The sequence below is a fragment of the Sciurus vulgaris genome, assembly GCF_902686455.1.
Source record: "Sciurus vulgaris genome assembly, chromosome: 3".
Lineage (NCBI taxonomy): Eukaryota > Metazoa > Chordata > Mammalia > Rodentia > Sciuridae > Sciurus > Sciurus vulgaris.
In genome coordinates this window covers 122,737,572-122,759,418 of record NC_136463.1, presented here as the reverse complement: position 1 = coordinate 122,759,418, position 21,847 = coordinate 122,737,572, and positions in this window count along the sequence as shown.

Genomic DNA, 21,847 nt, shown 5'->3' with positions numbered 1-21,847 from the left:
GCTACCCAAGCTCAGGCATGTAGTCATTCAGCAAGTTTACAAGCAAGTTCCCTGAAATCAGCAAGGAATCTTGTGGTCTAGGCTAGAACAAGGCATACATTGCTTCTGGAGAATTCTATTGCCCAAAGCAAGTCATTAACCCAACTCAGACTCCAGGAACAGGAGACATGATCATCTGTAAATGGGAAGAGTTGAGAAGTCACATCATGAAAGAAGTTGACATGTAGGGATGGGAATGTTCTTTGGCCATTTTTAAAAAATCTATTATGCCCAACACTAGTCCCTATTTGATAAACAGAGCATATACCAAATGTTAAGGTAATGAGTTGTATGTAAAGATAGTTCTGGAGTACAAAAATAAAGTTAGTGATAAAATTACAAAACAAATCAGCCAGTTCATATATAATTAATCATAAATCGAGTAATACATACTTCCACTTGTAGAATAGTAATTTAGCATGTCGAAAATGCATCTGTAACTTGTACATCTGTGAACAATTTATGAAGATTTATTTTATAGTATACCATGATTAATAAACTTGATTTTTGCTCATGTGGTAGATGGAAAAAATGTGATTGTAGCTTTAATTTTGTTTTTCTCATTTGGAGGGATGTTGGCATCTATTCTAATGTTTAAGAGTCATGGAGCAACTTCACTCTGAAAGAAAATCTGAGCAAAAGCAAAGCTATTATGAAGATTGTTTCAGGCATTTAAAGTGCTGAAAAGAAACAGAGACTTGACATTTATTCTGACCTTTCAACAGAAACTGGACACAGTAATGTGGTTTTTAAGACAATGGAAACTTGAGGAAGCTTGGTATTTCCAGTATGATCTGAAGAGAGGATGCCAAAATCTTGAATGAAAAACTCCTAAAACTCAAAGAACTAAGAAAATATGCCTTTCTAAATCACAAGTGAAGACAATATTAATTTCCTTCTTCAATGTAAATGTTATTGTCCATGCTGCATTAATCCACAAGGTCAAGTACACAAACTTATTATGCAGAAATTCTAAAAACTTTGTGGGATTGCATGCAGCTCAACAGACGATTATTTGGGGTATAGTAGAAGAATCTGCTGGAGAACTGGTTGATTAGAGTGGGGTGATCTCCATAAATGTGGTCACAAAAATATTCTGTGTTGATTGTTGAGTGAACACAGGAGAATAAAACACTGTTTTTTTTTTTCACTTCATTGTATGATACAAAAAGGCATGTGCATAAAAAATATTAGCCTATTGTTAAGATAGTCTTTTTACTTTTACCTTTTCTGCTGGTTGAGCTAAACTTAACTACTGGTAGAATTTGAATTAAGGAAACTTAAGACATTACAAATACTGTAGGTGATTATATTCCAAATCACTGAAATTCCAAAACGACTTTATTTCTAGAGATAAAGACATGACAGGAAATATATCCCCTAATGAACAGTACCCATCTTGGAAAGAAAGTCCATCATCATGTTGCTAGCACACTCTGGACCACCAAGGATAGTTGCCAAGGTGAACTGTCTCTCCCAAAACTTCATGCATACAATGAAAACCAATTGAAGAAGGATCCCAAAGTATTTAGAGGATAAGAAAGATGGGCAGAATACTTAACATAACTCGGATGTCATTATTTTTATGCAGCAAAATAAAAACACTGGAGGATAAAATAGCCAAAACTCTTTCAATGTCCAGCTACTTTATCAGTTGTTCAACTTTCTAGAACAATTTGTAGTCAACATTTGATTATCTGTAACAATAGGAAAGAATTGAAGTACATAATCCAAAATGCAAGTGATGCAAAAATAATCTCTGTTAAACATTTGTGTTGGCAGTAGAGACCTGAGTGTTATTTGCAGATAAGGACACTGCAGAACCACATGGGTCGAGACTGGCCCAGGTGCTCACATGAAGCCAGTTAGTTCTAGTTAGAACTAGAACTCATGAGATCTCGCTTCCAACCTACTGTTTTTGCCCTTTAAGATCTATAGTGTGTTTATTAAACAAGTGAGTGTTTTTCTGAAAACTTCCTTCGGGTGGAATCAGAGGTCTAGGTCAGTCCTACTGGAGTAGGCTGAGAGGGCATCTTGTGTTCTCTAGAATGGGTCCTCGCTCTATAACAGAGGGGCTGCCACAGGGCTTCTGAGCACCAACATATTAAAAGGGAAGTGCAGAATCTTGCCAAGGCCAGAACCACACAGAGTGGGTGCTACTATTTGAAGACCACACAGAGAGGATTAGGGAAATTAAGTCTTCAGCCAGGGTACAGATAGGGTGAAGGAAGAGATCTTGTATCAGCACACCTCATTCACATTGAAGTGTCTAGGATGCAAACTTAGAAGCTGTTAGAACTAAACAAAACTGACTATGCTATTGACTTGGCCCACATAACAATTGGAGGTGTCCACACAATGCTATACAGACCACTGCCCTCTAGGAACATGGATGAGGGATAATAATAGAACAGAGCCATCACCATCACCAGCACCAGCACTGATATTCCAGCAGCTCTGGTTTTCCTCTTAATACAACTTTTAAACATGTAGTCACAGAACAATTACATTTGCTTTCTTACTTTTTACCCCCACCTGCCCCCACACCAGCACACCACCTAACTTATTCACACTCAAGAAATGGAACACATGTTCTCTCACTTCTGCTGTCCATGCAATATCCTCAGAAGCCATTTTCAACCAAAAGTAGTTTAAGCTCCATTGATCGCTCCAGATATGCTCCAGAATAACTTTTCAAGTTGAGAAGGAACCATAACAAATATAATTTCCTTTAAGAACGATTTTTTAAAATTACATTGGTTCATCAATTGATAATATAAAATATTGAGATATGGAATAATGTCTCAGGGCCAGTGCTTGGTTCAATGGAACTAACACTTTCACCATGGAAATCCCACTCTTCAACTTCATACCCTCTTTGCTTTTGCCTCCAGCCCATCTGCACTCCACCCTCTACTTCATTGAGGTTCCAGTTCCTCAGCCCTGTTTCTCTGAAGCCTAATTTTGGAGCCTTCCTTGCTTTCTGTTATTCATAGTCCAAAACTAGAACATGTGCTCACACATTCACCACCCTTCTGAGTGCTTTTCAACTCTTTGCCTTCTTTTGCTGAGTGTTCTTCAATCTGGAATTGATTAAACATTTAGAGAACATGAGTAAGCTTAGCTGCCTTCCCCCAACTAATTCTCTCTCATTGCTATTTTTTGGATAAAGAATGTCAGAGAAGCTCATGAACTTGTCCAAGCCCTCATCTAGGAAGTAAAGGAAATGGAGCTTGAAACCATACCTCTAATCCTATGCTTGTTGTCTGCTTCACTGCTTAGAGGGCCACCTGTCTCCCACCTCATCTGCTGATCTCCAGGTGAACTAGCTAATCAGGAAAATCTATGAACAAATCACTTCACTACACTGGGCCTTGTTATCATGATTTGATGGCCTTCAGCAGGCTTTTGTCTCTTTCTATTCCAGGTTACTAGGAAATATTAGGGATCCTCACAACATTTAAAGATGAAAAGAGCTCATAAACCCAAATAAAAACCCTCCTCAACACAAGATCTTCCCAAAGCCCCCAAAGGTACTCCTTCCCTGGAACTATCCCAGGTCCCAGATACATTCCCATCTCCTCTCTCAGACCCTGTGCTTCCCTTCCAGGAGAGATCAACTCTTCCCAGCCAGTCTCTCACCCTTTAAGCCCAGAACAAATGTCACCCATGTTCCCAGAAACCCATTGCACTTTGTCCCCACCTGTGTGATAATACATACTGTGTGGAAATCACTTATGTGTGCGTAAGATGGCTCCCCCTGCACTGGAGTCTTCTGAAAGAAAGGACTATGTCTTGTTCCTTTTCCAATTCTATAGTCTCATCCAGGCTAACTTCTCATAGATACGTTCATCAACATTTATCGAACAGATTATGAATTGTATAACACACATTAATAGGCAGATGCTCCCACAGTGGTAACGACTTTCAGAGAACCCCCAAAATATTACAAGATCCCATACAGCAATCCTAGGTAAACATCCCCCTTTACAGGACAAGAAACTTGCTTAAGGGAGAGCACACAATTAGTGACAGAACTGGAATGCTAAAACCCTCCAGTCATCAATATCTTTTGTAAGAAAAGAACTCTGGGGACCATCTGTTGGGTTGATTCCCACATTCAGTATGACTGATGCCCTCTCCCAGTAGGGCTCTTCTTCTTGGCAGCACATGACCATCACTGTGGGAGCTTTTAACAAGCCCTTAGACCAGGCTACTCCCAGAGCAATAAACTAACGTTTCTGGTGGCACAGTCTTCCTAAAAACTCCTTAGGTAATTCCATTGTGCAGCAAATGTTATAAATTACTGTTCTCAGCAAACCCTTCAAAGTGAATGGCACTTCTCAGGCAAGGCTAACATTTGCTTCTTAGGATTTTCTGGATATATCTGCCAGGACTTGATCAGTTTGAAAAGATTGAGCGTCAACCTATAAGATCCCAATGACTGCGTGTCCCATGGCATGGGACAGGAGGTGGAGTGGCAAGCAGATCTGGGCTAGGTTCTACCACTGACTCAGTATGCCACTTGGGCAGATCCCCTAACTCATTTGCATGTTCACTCTTCAATGCATTTTTTTTTTTTTTTTTTTGAAGTTGAAGTGACACTAGGTGCAAAGAGACCCTTGGAAATCATAAAGGCCTGTCCACATTGAAGTTAAGGAAGATTAGGAACAATCTGATGGCTTATATGAGACTTAGCTTTTATTATAAAATCACAAAACATGGACCATTGCTTTAGTTCTCTCTAGACACACACATTTTAATTTGATGTAATTGAAACATGTTTTCAATTTTTCATAAGCTAGAAAAAACACACAAACAAAAAGATGTGTACAAAAGGAGCCTCCACAAAGATCTGTAGGTCAGGTAAACAATTATACACATTCACAGCAAATAATGAAAGTGTTTTTTAAAATAAATTAGTCATTTACAAGAAAGATAAATCACTTACAAATATTGTGGTATGGACAGTGAGTAAATTTAATGACAATTTCTTCCCATAAACTATTTCTCAACTGCCTTCCAGTAAAAAATAAAAACTCAATATCTGATAGCTACTCCTTTCCATTAACATTTAATGGCGTATGTGACTTCAAATTCAACTAAATGTTTTTACTCTTTTGACACTAAAATTGTTAGGGAAATTTAAAAATCAATGTTTTTTTAAAGCAACCAGACTGAATAGTTCATTTTGCAGTGGTTGGAGATTATTTCTGAAATCCAACAACGTAAAATTGCAGGTTTAGAAAAACAATTGCTTTCTCAGAAATAAGGAAATAAAAAGTGAGAATATGATGCATTATTTTTAAAAACTCAAGATATCATAACTATAAACAGACATACTGTGGATAATTCAAGTTGGTTTTTAAATTCTATGCTTTTGGAGGAAGTTCAGCTTCTGGTTCACTCATCAGTCTATATTTCCTCCCATTCTGCAACAACTTCTGGCAAATAAGTGTTTTTCTGATTGTCACTAATTTATGGAAGAGTTTTGCAGACTTGGAAAAATTCTACTGGTAGAAATGGGGTTTGGTTTTGAAAGGTAACAAGTATCAGAACTATAAGATCCCAGGAGGTGTGTGTCCCTGCCTGCTCTGAATCTCCCTTCTCCTCCTACAAATCCAGAGCAATGGATTCACTGTCATGGAGCTCAAAGTAAACGGCACAGAAGCTGCTACTTTCATCTGTTCTTTGGGCACCTGGGTCTCCCAATATTTTCCTTCACAAACACTACAGCCAAAGGCTCCAGGGTGGCACCAACACTTTCCTAAAAAAGGATATGAGAAAATTAACTGGGCACAAGAGTCACACATGTGCACCGAAGACAAGCCCTCCATGTGAATTGAATGCAACTATTTTACTGCATGTCCTTCCACTTTTCCCCAGAGTTTGTTTCTGTGTACCGTATGTTTTCATCTTCATGTTCACATCTTCATTTTCGTTTCACTTTTATCTTCATTTTGCTTTGACTTTTTATGTGTATTGTTTGAATACACTGGCAGGTTAATGTAACCATTAGCCCAGGCTCTTTTGGTAAAGCAGCTGTAGAGTTCAACTTAAATTTTTGGTTTCCTAAAGGCAAAGTTCAAGGAAATTTTTTACATAGGAAAAAAAAAATTCACCCAAGAAGGAAGCTATAAAAATAAAACATGAGCCAGGAAAGATATACTATCTTACCCAGGCCCTTCTCTATGATAAAACTTGGTGTTGAATTTTCTGCTCAGTTCAAACACCAGACCAGTTTTCATACGCTAGCAAACTCCTTCCATATCTACTGCCTGTTCATATTGGACAGATGAGAACAACTATTTAGTCCTCATATTTCCTTAAGAGAAGACTTCTTTAAAGTATTTGTTTTTAATTTCATCCAAAAACACTAAGGGGATTCTGTTGCATTTGAAAGAAGTATCATTATCAAAGAAAAATAATCCAAACAATTGTATAAGATCTATGAACTGAACATGAGTTCATATTCTTCTGAACTACTTAGAGTTATTTTTATGTAAAAAAATTACAGATAATATTACATTTTGTATATTCATTCTTACAAAAACTGTCACCAGGAAAGGATCCAGGGAGTCTTTTGTTCAATTTTGTTTCTTGGGAAGAAGCATTTATATATTATGTAAACTCTCTCTATATAAACGTTGTCATTTTCCTCAAGTACATTAAAGAGTCATATTTTAGAATCAAGATACTTTCATTTTCAGGAGTACTGTGTTAATTAATTAATTAATGTTATTAATCCTAAGTGACAGAGAAAAGGTACTACTTATATATATGTTGTTTTAGTCAGTTTTGTTGCTGTTGTGACTAAAAGATCTGACCAGAACAATTTTTAAGGAGGAAAAGTTTATTTGAGGGCTCACTGTTTCAGAGGTCTTAGTCCACAGAAGGCTGGCTCCATTCCTTGGGGCTCAAGGTAAGACTTAACATCATGGCAGAAGAGAGTGACAGAGGGAAGCAGCTCACATCATCAGGAAGCCGAGAGAGAGAGAGGGTCTCCACTCTCCAGATACAAAATACATATCCCAAAGTCATGCCCAAATTCCCACCCCCTCTAGCCATACTCTACCACTTCAGTTACCACTTAATCTCTATCAAGGGATTAATTAACTGATTGGGTTAAGACTCTTACAACCTAATCATTTCCCCTTTGAATCTTCTTGCATCGTCTCACACGTGAGCTTTTGGGGAACACCTCATATTCAAACCATAACAAATGTGATTGACAATTTCACATACAGTTTTTAAATATATATATATATATATATATATATATATATATCTCCAGATTCAAAATGCAAAGGTATATACCCCTGAGAAATATTGGAATTTAAAACACTATTTTAGAAAATGTAAGTTCATTCCTGAATTGCAGTGACCTATGGGTAAAGCTTAGTTCCCTTTCCTTTGCTACAAAACTTATCTTCACATATGTACAGGCCCAAATTGATCCTGGCAAATCACTGAGTACCCTAAGAGTCACCAGCATTTCATAACCAAGAGTGACATGAAATGGACACATAAATATCTCAAGAAGTTAATTCAATGACATTGAATTGTCCTGTCGGTGATTTCCAATGCAAATCTAAGGCATGAAAATAAGTTTGAATGTTGTTTTTCAGTTTCAATGCACCCCATTCCGGCAGGTCAGTCTCCACTGGGTCATTTTCCAGGGCAGCAATCACTCCCTCATCATCCTTCAACCTCATCCTCTTGTCCTCCTCATGGACCCCAGGTAGAATGGGAGGAATGACGAAAGGAAAAAGACAAGAACACTGCCTGCCTCTTACGCTGAGTAGGGGGAGAGTCATGGGGAAGCCTTTCCAAGTTCCCCACCTGTGGAGACAGTGAGGGTGTAAGGACATGGCCTGGGACTCTTCATTAGAGTCACTTGTCACCTAGGCTGGTACCTCACTTGGACAGCTTTGGCTCCATTCAGGAGTTACCCAGTGTGGGACGCTATCCATTCCAGCAAATAAAACCGAACTTGTTGGAGCTATCGGAAACGCAAAACTGGCTCCCAGGAACTGACAATCATGAAAGATTGTTCCAGATTGCCTGGAGGATGTGGTTTCCATGCAGTGGCTCACCGCCAGAATTTGCAGGCCCTGCTGGGATGACCCACTAGAGCAAAATGGCTTGTTTAACTCCACCCCATCCTATTTCTCATGGAAGAAACTCCTCCTGGTGATCCTTTGATCTGTACTGCTGTAAATACAGGGAACATGGGCTCCTGCATGTTGTCAGAGCCAGACCCTTGAGCATGGCTCAACCCCTCACGCCCCCTGATTCAAAAGGTAATTGTCTCCTGTGGTTTTTTTCTGTTAAATAAATTTCTTAGTGATTAATTTACAGCCAGCCCATCCCTCCAACAGGAACCTTTTCCCTCACCCACGCAGGACGTGTGTCAAGAAGCCAGGGTGACGTGGAGTCCAGAACACCACCAGAGACTTGGTATCTTCAGGAAAACAGTTGGCTGGCATCAGCCCTGGGTTGTTCATCCAGATAGAGAGAGTTTGGAGATAAGAAAGGAACTCACATGTGGTGTCAGATGTTCCTAAATTCTAACAATATTTGAAGAGTCTCAGCTCTAGCTGGCATGTGGCTCAAGGCCCTCTGTTCTTCCAAGCCCTGTCGACCTCCCCCATAGGCAAGCTTTGCCATTTATCCGCGTGGAAAGAGCACGCCGGATCTAGGCCCTTTTCACTTGCTCACTCACTATTCATGCTGCTGTCCTGTGCTGACACCCTTAGTGTCTCACTGAATTTGAAAGGCTCTCCTGGTCACCTGCCTAACAACTACCTGCCCACACCAACCACTTGTTGCCCTTTAAGACTTGGATACCCCATTCCACCCAAGCACATAATATACTGTGGCATTTGTTTCATGATTCCCACCCTACTAGAATGCAAGTGACAGAAGGACTGTATCCCTGGGGACTGGGAAGTGCTCAATGATGATTTTTTAAAGAAACATATTTCCATCATATTAAAATATATTATGGACATCAAAAAAAACCACAAAAAATAAATAACCCAATCAATAAATGGGATAAGGAATTGATCAGACTCTTCACAGAAAAAGAAATACAATCACTCAACAAACATATGAAAAAATGTTCATCATTTCTAGCAATTAGAAAAATACAAATCAAAACTAAGATTTCATCTCACTTCAGTCAGAATGGCAATTATCAAGAATACAAGTAACAATAAATGTTGGCAAGGATGTGGGGGGAAAGGTACACTCATACATTGCTGGTGGGACTGCAAATTGATGCAGCCACTATGGAAAGCAGTATGGAGATTCCTAAGAAAACTTGGAATGGAGCAACCATTTGACCCAGCAATCCCACTCCTCGGTTTATACTCAAAGGACTTAAAATCAGCATACAATAGTGACACAGCCACATCATGTTAATAGAAGTTCAATTCACAATAGCTAAACTATGGAACCAACCTAAGTGCCCTTCAACAGATGAATGGATAAAGAAAATGATATATAGACACAACAGAATATTTCTCAGCCTTAAATAAAAATGAAATTATGGCATTTTTCAGTAAATGGATAGAACTGAAGAATATCATGCAAAGCCAAATAAGCCAATCCCAAAGAACCAAAGGCTGAATATTTTCTCTGATCTGCAGATGCTAATTCACAACAAGGGGGGTGACTAGAGAAGAATAGAGGTAATTTGGATCAGACAGAGGGGAGTGAATAGAGGAGGTAGGGTATGGTACGGGAGTAGGCAGGATAGTAGAATGAGTTGAACATTATTACCCTCTGTACTTATATTATTACACAATCAGCATGATTCTACATCATGTACAACCAGAAGAATGTTCTACTCCATATATGTCAAAATGCATTCTACTGTCATGTATAACTAATTAGAACAAATTTTTAAAAGTAAAATAAAATATATTATAGAAGAGAACCTCAGAAAGTTTCCCTATTATACACACTGGCCACTATTTTCATGAGTAGGGGGACCTCAAATTAATTATGTCACTAACTCTATGATTGATCTCTTCTTAAATAGGATTAGAATAATACTACCCCCATGTAGTTATGAGAACTAAATGATACATAGGAATTGTGCCTGGCTGTAAGAAAGGACAAGTGAATATTTGCTACTGTTATTAATAATTATTTTCCTGTAGGGATGGATGTAATCATTGAAAACTATAACAATTATCTGGTAGATAACACTGTCTTCACTTGGGGTCCCACCTAGAATGTCTAATGCTTGGGGTTTTGTCTGCATAGTCTGAGCTGCCATGGGAGGGTCACCCTGTGGGTAACTAGTAACTCCTCCTTCCTCAATATATTCTACAAGGTCTTTGGGCCTCACCAGTACCAAGAAGTTTCAGTCAGTGCTTTAATATGTAGTCCAGCCTGGGATCACACAAGGCTCCTGATCTCTAGGCCATCAGGGCACTGTCCAGGCACCAGGACTTGCAACAGAGAACCAGCTTCAAAAAACAGCACTTGAGGCTGATCTGCAGCACTGGCCCATCCAGGTCCAGCCTCATGCAGATTTCCAGTGCTGGCCAGCCCTGCACAGACTCAGTACCACACTGTAGCTCCCCATTTACCAGAGTTGGGACATCTCTGCTGCCATCATGGACTATTCCTGATGCAGACACCACCATCTTCAGTTGGGGCAGTTCCCAGCCTGGGACACCTGCTAGAGATTAGAAGCTCATTATCAAGCACCTTTCAAGCATCAGGCTACTGAAGACTGGGAGGTTTGAACAGTATATTACAGTTTTGATGTAGATTTATTTTTTTCTTGCTCTATTTTCCTCTTATTTATCTATTTCCTTGGAGTCTCCTTCTCCCTTTTCTCATGCTAACAACCAACTTATTTATTCCACTTTCACTCTTCCTGTGATCTATTACCTCTATATACTCACTTCTTATCTCACATTACATCCTACACTCTCCCCATCCTCTTTGTCCACCATTAGAAAATGTACCTTAATGCAAACCTATTGTTTATGCTGTAGATAATAATCAAACTCATCATCTCTGTTTATTACAACAATACTGCTAATGTCCTCATAGGGACTATTTGGTTTAAGGCTGCATATTGTTTGTATCGGGTGCTGCTAACGTTGCTCTCCCCCTAAAAGGTGAGGTATTGGAAACCTGTAAGAAAACTATAAACCTATGGGAGGAAACTCTAATATCTTGTATCTGCACTGCTAGAGGGGAAGATACATGAACAACATGAAAAAAAAAAACAAGGGAAGAAAGTGCCCCAAACAAACCAAGATGCTATATTAACAGAATCCAATGACAGCATGGTAGAAGAAATGTCAGAAATGGAGTTCAGAATGTACATCATTTAAATGACTTGAGAAGTAAAGTATGATATAAGAGAACAAATGCAGGTACTGAATGATCACGTCAATAAACATGAAAAGATTGAATTTAAGAATTATGTGGATTGAGGAAGGCACAGAGATACAAACCAAAGGAAAGAACAAGCTATTCAATGGAATAACATCAGAAAATTTCCCAAATCTGAAGAATGAAGTGGAAAATCAAGTACAAGAGGCATACAGAACACCAAATGTACAAAATTACAACAGATCCACACCAAGGCACATTATAATGAAAATGCCCAACATACAAAATAAAGATAGAATTTAAAGACCATGAGAGAATAGTATCAGATTACATATGGGGGGAACCAATATAGATGTCAACAGATTTCTCAGCCCTGACCCTAAAAGCTAGGAGTGCCTGGAACAACATATTTCAAACTCTGAAAGAACATGCATGCCAACCAAGAATCTTACAGCCAGCAAAACTTACCTTCAGATTTGATGATAAAATAAAATCCTTCCATGATAAACAAAAGTTAAAAGAATTTACAAATAGAAAGCCTGCACTACAGAACATTCTCAGCAAAATATTTCAAGAGGAGGAAATGAAAAACAACAATGAAAAGCAAAGAAAACAATCAATAATGTGAAGAGAGAGCCTACAGAGTGGGAGAAAATCTTTACCACATGTACTTCAGATAGGGCACTAATCTCCAGAATTTATAAAGAACTCAAAAAATCTTTACACCAAAAATAAAAGAACCCAGTCAATAAATGGGCTAAGGAACTGAGCAGATACTTCACAGAAGAAAATATACAAGTGATCAACAGATAAATGAAAAAAATGTTCAACATCTCTAGTAATTAGAGAAATGCAAATCAAAACTACCCTAAGATTTTATCTCACTCCAATTAGAATGACTATTATCAAGAATATAAGCAACAATAGGTGTTGGAGAGGATGTGGGGAAAAAGATACACTCATACACTGCTGGTGGGACTGCAAATTGATGTAGCCACTCTGAAAAGCAGTATGAAGATTCCTCAGAATACTTGGAATGGAACCACCATTTGACCCAGCAATCCCACTTCTCAATTTATACCCAAAGGACTTAAAATCAGCATACTATGGTGATGCAGCCACATCAATGTTTATAGCAGATCAATTCACAATAGCTAGATTATGGAATCAACTGAAATGCCCTTCAATGATGAGTGGATAAAGAGACTGTGGTATATATACACAAGGGAATATTACTAGTCAGTCATACAGAAAAATAAAACTAAGGAATTTGCAGGTAAATGGATAGGGTTGGAGAATATCCTGCTAAGTGAAATAAGCCAATTCCAAAAAACCAAAGGCCAATGTTTTCTCTAATAAATGGATTCTGATACATAATGGAGGGGAGAGAGGAGGTAAGGGAAGAATGGAAAAAGGTTGAATTGTGTAGAGGGAAATGAGGGGAGGGGAAGGATCAGGAGGGGAGGAAAGATAGTGGAATGAGACAAACATCATTACTCTATGAACATGTATGATTACACAAATGGTGTGACTCTACATCTTGTACATCCAGAGAAATGAAAATTGTGCCCCATTTGTGTACAATGAATCAAAATACATTCTGCTGGCATGTATAACCAAATTTTAAAAAAATACAGCATATAAGGGGAGAGAAGATGGTGGATTAGAGTAAGGATGCACTTTCCAGCAGCTCCTCAGAACCAGACTTACAAAGTGGGAAGACTGCTTCTCAGTGAGTCAACATCTGCTACCTACCTTCTGCCTCTCTGCTGGTGGTGTTTTGAAAATATTTCAAACTTTCTTTCACCTTTGCAACCTATTTTCTCTTTACTTAAGGAACTATTATCCCTCTGAATAATACAATTATATAGTTTATGTAATTCATACCCCATTCATCTTGATGTGATTATTAATACAAGGGATAATATAGTAGACCCCTCATATCAAATGCCTGATCTAGTTCACAATTTTGTATTGATGATACTGATGTTAAATGTTGACCCTACCATTCCTCCATAGTTGGCATTTCATGTTACAGATGTCAAAGTAGCACTGGACATTTATCTTACAACTATCTGTCTGTTACTGACATTACTGCTCTTACTGGTTCCACTCTCTGGAAAGTGACTAGCCAATTGAAAATGTTCTTAATGCCATTAGCTTGTATCTGCATATTCTCTTCTACTCCATTGATTCTCAGGTCACTTCAAGATTACAGATAAATATCCTGCTACTGAGAAAAATGACCCAGCCAAACAATAGCAAATTTCACCCCACACATGATCTAGCCCTACCTGAGCCTAAACATTACTTCACATTATAGAATTGGGGAAACAAAAACCCAAACCAAAAACCAAGCTCCAAGAAAGAACAACACAGAGGGGAACTACAGATTCCTCCCTCCTCTGACATCTACTAATCTATCAAAAACCGAGAGAAATCTGGGAATAGAAAAGAACTACACATGTAAGGATGCATATATAAGAGAAGAAGGGAAATCAACCTTAATTGATATGCTCATCCAGGACCTCTGAAAACATGAGGAAACAGGCAAATAAATGTCCCCCCAAACCTCATAATTCTCTAACAAAGGATCCCACGGATATGGAAGTGGATGAAATTCCAGAAAAAGATTATAAAAAGTTGACTATTAAAATGTTCAATGAACTACAAAAAGATCTAAGGACTGAATTAAGAAAGCAAATACAGGAGATAAAAGACCATTTCAATAAAGAAATAGAAACATTGAAACATATTAATACTGAATAGAAACATAATAATACTGAATATAAATGGCCTTGACTGATAAATTAAAACACATACTAAACAGAATTCCTGGAAATGAAAGACACAATAAATCAAATCAAAGACTCATTTGAAAGCATCACCAACAGATTAGATTGCATAGAAAACAATCTATGCAAGACAGAACTTCAAGCATTGAAGACAGGATACATAGACTTGAGTACACAGAATACACTAAAGGGAAAAAAATAATAGAACATGATCAGAATATACAAGAACTATGGAACAACATCAAGAGACCAAACCTGAAAATCATTGGGATAGAAGAGAACATGGAGATACAATCTAATGGCATTAAGAACATTTGAATTGGATAGTCAGAGAAAACTTTCCTCATATCAGAAATGAGACACACACACACATACAAGAAGCATGAGGGACCCTAAATAGACTTATCAGAAGAGAAGCTCTCCATGACACATCATAATCAAAATGTCTAGCATAGAAAACAAGGAAAGAATATTAAAAGTTGCAAGAGACAAACTTGAGGTCACATTAAGAGGCAAACCAGTAAGGCTCACTTCTGACTTCTCAACTCAGACACTGAAATCAAGGCAGGCCTGGAATGAGATATTCCAGGTTCTAAAAGAAAATAATTGCCAACTAAGATTGCTCTATCCAGCAAAGCTCTCTTTCATATTTGATGGAGAAATAAAAACTTTCGATGATAAAGATAAAATAAAAGAACACAAGACAACCAAGCCTGCACCACAAAGAATTCTCAAAGATAAATTGCAAACAGAGGAACTAAAAACAAATCTCCCCACTTCCAAATAGATGATCAATATAAGAGCAATTCACCTAAATGAGAAGACAGAATCATATATACCAAAAACCTACAATGGAAGCAAACCACATACACATATCCATAATAATACTGAATATAAATGGCCTTGACTGATAAATTAAAACACATATTTTAGCATAATGGATTAAAAAACAAAATGCAACCATATTTAATTTGCAAGAGATTCATCTTATAGGCAATGACACTCATAGGCTGAAGGTAAAAGGATAAAAAAAAATATTCCATGAAAATGGGTTCCAAACACAAGCTGGATTAGCTATTCTCAAACCTGACAAAGCAGATTTCAAGCAAAAAATAATCATAAGAGACAAAGAAGGCCATTATTTCCTGCTAAAGGGAATGATCCAACAGGAAGACAAAATGATAGTAAATGTGTGTGCCTCAAATGTCAATGCACCCAGTTACATTAAAAACATATTCCTTGACATTAAATCCCAAGTAGACCCCAAAACAATAATACTGGGTGATTTCAACACATCCTTATTATCAATAGACAGGTTATCAAAGCATAAAATCAATAAAGATATATCTGTTATGGTTTAGATATGAAGGTGTCCCCCATAAGCTCACATGTGAGACAATGCCAGAAGATTCAGAGAAAAAATGATTTGGTTTTAAGAGTCTTAACTAGTGATTTAATCTCCCAATAGAGATCAACAGACTGGTACCTGAAGTGGAAGGGTTTGGCTGAAGGAGGTGGGAAGTGGGTGTGGCTTTGGGTATATATTTGTATCTGACCAGCAGAGTCTCTCTCTGCTTCCTGATCACAATGTGAGCTGTTTCCCTCTGCTACACTCTTCCACAGTGATGTTCAGCCTCACCTCAAACCCTGAGGAATGGAACCAGGCTTCTATGGACTAAGACCTCCAAAACCATGAGCCCTCAAATAAACTTTTCCTTCTTTACAATTGTTCTGGTCAGATCTTTCAGTCACAGCAATGAAATAACTGACTAAAAGAATATCTAACCTAAATAATAATATAAACCAAAGGAATCTAATAGATATCTACAGAAATTTTCACCCCAAAATAGCTGAATATATCTTCTCAGTGGCTCATGGAACTTTTTCCAAAATAAGCCATATTCTAGGTCACAATATAAGTCTTAGGAAAGAGTAAAAAAAAATTTGATATAATCCTATGCATCCTATCAGACCATAATGCAGTGAAACTAGAAAACAGTAGCAAGAAAAATAATAGAACACATATGGAGATTAAATAATACTTTTAAATGAAGAATGGATTCGAGAAGAAATCAAGAAATTCTTAGACAAAACAAAGTTACAAATTATCAAAATCTCTGGGAAAGTATGAAAGCAATACTAAGAGGAAAATTCATTGCATTGAATTCCTGTTTAAAAAAAGGGAGAGAGATTCCAAATAAGTCAATGTTCCACCTGAAAGTCTAAGAAAGAGCAAACTAACTCAAAAATCAGTGGAAGACAATGAAGATAGTATAAATAATGAAGATTAGAGCCAAAATTATTGAAATTGAGAATAAAAAACAACATACATGATGAATGCAACAAATAATTGGTTCTTCAAAAGTTTTTTTAAAAATAAGATTGATAAACTCTGAGTCCTATCTTTTGCTTGGCCTGCTTTGCCAGCTTGCTTGCTAGCAAGGGATTATTTACCATGCAAGTACTCTCTAACACATGCTAGTAATAAATATGTCCTTGAGTAATGATTAGCAAGTGAGATGCACACTCCTTCAAAACAAAAATAAAGGTTCCTATGCTTAATTATATTTCTATAATTAATGAAATTGAAACAGATCTTACCAGACTGGCTTTCAGAACTGTTTTCAGTACTGTGGTCCTCTCCTAAAGAACACATAAGGCAGGACATGCACACAGTGAATAAAAAAGGAGCAACTATTTGTTTTAAAATCATACAAATTATACAATATAGCTAAAACTAACCAGTTTCTTCTTTTAAACATTTCTCATTGAGTCCAGATCTAGCCTGATTTAGTTATTCTAGTCTATTAAACTTATTCTTCTTAGGAAATGGGTAAATTTAACTTGAATAGGTTAAATATGGGATCAAATAACATCTTTGGCTGCAATACTGATTTCATCTGTGTATCACCCAAATCCTGTTCAGCCTTGACTTGTTCCTATTCCTCCTGACTCACCCATTGTATTAGTACATTCTTATTCTTTGGATATGAGATGTCTCCTCATCAAAAGGTCATGTGTTAGATAATACAGAAATGTTCAGAGTTAAAATGAGAAGATTATGAGAGTTATAACCTCAATCAGATCCACTTGATGGATTAATAATTTCAAGGTATTAATAGGTGATAATTGTAGGCAGGTGGGGCATGGCTAGAGGAGGTAGGTCACTAGGTGTGTGTCCTTGGGGATTATATCTTGTCCCTGACTCCTCAGTCTCTCTCTTGGCTTCCCAGCTGCCAGATGTCAAGAGCTGAGCAGCTGTCGTCTGCCAGGCCCTTCCACCAGCATGTTCTGCCTCACCTCAGGTTCAGAGCCATGGAGTCCACTGACCAAAGACTGATATGAGTTCCAAACAAATTTCTCCTCTTCTAAGTTGTTCTTGTCAAATATTTCAGTAATAGCAACAAAGAACTGACTGACACACATCTAGAAGGTTTACATGCATTAATTCAGTGATGCAACAGTGCAGAATACTGGAGTAAGAATGACCTATCTCTAATGGACAGGACATGCTTAGTTCATACAGTTCAACTATTTCCTGAAAGAGTGGCCACCAAATGCTCTGCGCAAGTTCTTATCACCAACTCAGCATGTAAGGTTGCTGAATTCACAACTAATTCCAAACTTTTCCCCTTGATGTTCCCAAGGACCTGCTCTCAGGCCCTAAGAATGGCACATGCTTCTCCATGATGTTTACCATGGGTTCACCTCTGACTTCTTCCCTCCACCATTGACCTTCCCTCTCCCAGCTGTGGTCAGCCAGCCACTTAAGCCTCGGGTCCTGTTTCCCATGGCCCACTCCCAAACAACTTCTACCTTCTACCTCACCAGCTATTTAAATTCTAAAATCTAACTTCCAGCTATGGGGGTACCATGGATTTCTCCTAGCTGACCTCACAGAAGAAATCCATGCACATCCCTACCCAACCCCGGCATGTTGCCTCCACTCCCTCTCTTCCCATTTTCCCTGGGGTGGCTTCACCCTCTACTAGGGCTAAGGATTATAGGAGGAAATACATGGGAAACTACTGTCTTCTTTCTCAAATCTTTCACTTCTTCCATTTAACTATAGACAATGAAAACCAGGAATTGGCAGGAGTTACACAGAGTAAGGAAAATATTTGAGAAGACAAATGAGAAAAATAAAAAAACCCTATAGCAGTCTGTTTTGAGGGCTTGCTGTGCCAGGCATTTTACATATTTTTACACCTTTATATAGTTACTCATTTTATCTACATTGTGTGTACATATATATGTAGTTTACATATATTTAATTTGCATATACTTATATATATGCTTTAACCATATTTACTCATTAATCTTCGAGAATATCTAATGCCCTAAGCTGAGACTGTTAAGTTTCTATACACAATCCTCATGGCCCCCACCACCCTCCCTAAGTGGTAAGGTGATTTCAACTTAGACAGCCTGGCTTGAACTTGACTCTTAAGCATGTCCTTACACTTACAAATACTTCAATCTGAGGGAGTTGATGACTGATAGATCTGATATGAGGAGGAGGAGAAGGGAAGCACGAGGCCTATTGCATCCATGAGCTAATTCCTAAGTGGATAGTGACGTATTTACTATGTATGGGCAGGTGCTAGGAAAGCAAGGTGGTAAGATTTGGCCTTGGTCCTCTGGGACTGCAAACAAAGAGAGTGCATCTCAACCTCAGCAGTACAGTAGAGTCACCCGGGCAGCTTTCTAAACACACCCATGTCTGGACCCTGCCCTTTCTTAGAGTCTTGATAATAAACTGGCCTGGGGTGGTGTCTGAACATCAGAATTTTTTTTACCAGGTCCCAAAACGTTTCTAGTGTACAGCCAGGGCCAAAAATCACTAGACCAGAATCTGTCTTAATCGCATCTCTGGTCTCCAAACTTGGACCCTTCCATGATCATTGGACTAAACATTCCTCCAGGAATTTGTAGATGCTTTCCCACTGCCTGTTAATCCTTGCCCAAGACTCTACCTCAAAAGCTCCAGAGGGACTGGGTAGGAGGGGAACTTAGTGGTAGAACTCTTGCCTAGCATGTGCGAGCCCTAGGTTCAATCCCCCAAATTGCAAAAACAAACAACGAAAAACCAGTCCTACTGTCACCTTTGTTGAAATCCACCCTCCCAGCCATGAGTTCAGTGCCCCTCTTTGCTGGTCCATGATATGGCATTTTATCACTAACAAACTTGAGAACTGACACAAACAGAGAGATGAATATCTTATCCTTTCATTTTCACTTTCTGATGCAAAACCTAACAGGACAACTGTATTTCCCTTGCTACAAACTAGATGATTTGTATGAGTCTATTTGGGCATTTAACAATATCAGTTAAATAGTTGAGTGAGTTAGAGTCTTCTGAAGGGTTCAATTTGGTGCTAGAGCAATTTAAATTTTCAGAAAAGAATTAAATATGAAAGTGTGAATACAAGAATACAATGAAAAAAAAAACACATTCCCTTTTTGTTAAGCCACCAAGCCAATAATAATAGAAATATAATCTATCAATGAAATTGCCTCTAGGCAAAAAGCAGCCTTGCCTTCAGACAGGTGCTAGCTACCACTGGCAAGGTGACCATACCTTACAAGAAATATTTAGACCAAGAAACCTTAACCGGTTCCTATGTAGAAGGAAACAAAAAGTCAAAACCTAAGTTTCCATTGGGATTAGTCCTCTACTAATCCATTAATTTTGCCCCTTAATTTTACTTACTCCAAAAACTGAGATTAATCTCAGTATACAGTGTGATATTCTATTTTCATAACCAATCCAAAAATAAAGTTTACTCGAATGCTCAGAAAAGTATGTTCAAGTGGTAAAATTACAAGGATTTTATGGTACTTTTTACCATAAAATACTCCTTTTTGCGGGACAAGCTGCAGTTCATGGAGGCCCAGGAGTACAAAATACCTCAATCCCTCTTTCTAACCGAGGAGGTGCTCATGCAGGTGACAGCTGCAGCGAGTTAAGCACATTCTGTTTTGTGCACTTTTCTGAAAACGTGTTAATTTTGCAATATGATGGGTTTAAAAACTCTTAATGCTTTAAGAGACCTCTGAAAGATATCTCAGGGCATTCTCACAAGCACCAAGGGCAGAGATAAGTGAATGTCAAGAATTTAATGCCCCCTCCAAGTCAGAACAAACTGAATATATCTTTAAAATAAAAAAGAAAAAGAACTTTTGGGGTGAATGTATGTGCGCGCGTGCGTGTTGAAGAGATTTCTGAAATGTTAAGTTCTAATTTACAGCAATGGAATTTTGTGCAGGATAAAACGACTCCACCCAAAACCTCTTGATTGATAAAGTTTAAATTGCATGTTAATTTTCCACACACCTATTTATACTGTAAATAAAATGAAACCGTTGCTACGATTAACAAATAACTGGAAGGACACCCGGGAGACAACTGAAGGACAGTGCAGCAACTCTCACTCCAAACACAGGTTGTCTTCCTGACAGGGCAAGGCTAGAGCCTTCTAAGAGGACACAGAGCCAGGTGGAGATGGCAGGAGAGTGGGCAGGGGTGCTGAGCAGATGGGGCAATAGTGGGGGGAGGAGTAGAAGGGGTGAGGGGCTTAAAGCCCAGGATGTGGCAAGGGACCCTGGAGCAATCCCTGCAGCCTAGGCTGACCAGGAAGGGAAAATCATGTCTTAAGCAGGAAAAGAGCCTTTGACCACCATGAAGGAGGTCCCTCAGGAAAAACTGGAAGCCTATTTTGCCCTCAGAATGGCTGTAAACAAGCATCCTAATGACAAACTTCAGGCATAGGTAAAAGCTGTGCCACCCAGAACCTAGGATTCCCAATTCTCAAGACATCAGGATTCTGTATGAATTATTTGTCATTCATATATTCATACCTACAACCCATCAACCTGAAAGGAAAAATGCATACAAAGAGAGGGGGGAGCACCACCAATGTTTAATACCCAGTAGTAGACCCATATACTATGGAGCAAAGAATAAGCCAGAAATGTCTCACGGGACTGAAACTTACCACTTCTGGTAAGGATTGAACCTTGAAGAAGCCCCTGTCTTTATGCTGCCCCAGGGCTGCCTACCCAGCCACAATCCTCTCTCCATCCCTGGTTTCCAGTCATTGAGGTAGGCGCCCAGCCCAGCACCCCATCCACAAGGAAGCTCAGGGCAAACACTCTGCCTTCTCATCTCATTTCAACACAGAAGAAATCCTTACTGGTCTAGACATCAGACCCTTATGACACCAGGTGGAAGAAGGACACATAGCAGGGAGCTGCCTCTGACTTGGGATGGTGTCTCACCATTTGCCTCAGATCTATCAAACACTCGTCTTATTAATGGCCCCAGTAAGACTGCACAAAGTGGGTCACACATAAGCCCTCTAAATACAGCCCTCCACACACAGAGGGCACTGCCGCTAATGTAACAACATTGCTTCAGAAGTCCATGAAGAAGGCAAAACATCCAGCATTGTCCACCATGAGCAGAACGGAAACTCCTGTATTTCAACCTGAGTCAAAATTCGCATACAAAAATATATTAAAAAGATAGTGCACCACGATCAAGTGGGTTTTATCCCAGGGATGCAAGGTTGGTTCAACATCCAGAAATCAATAAATGTCATTCACCATATCAACAGGCTTAAAGTTAAGAATCACATGATTATTTC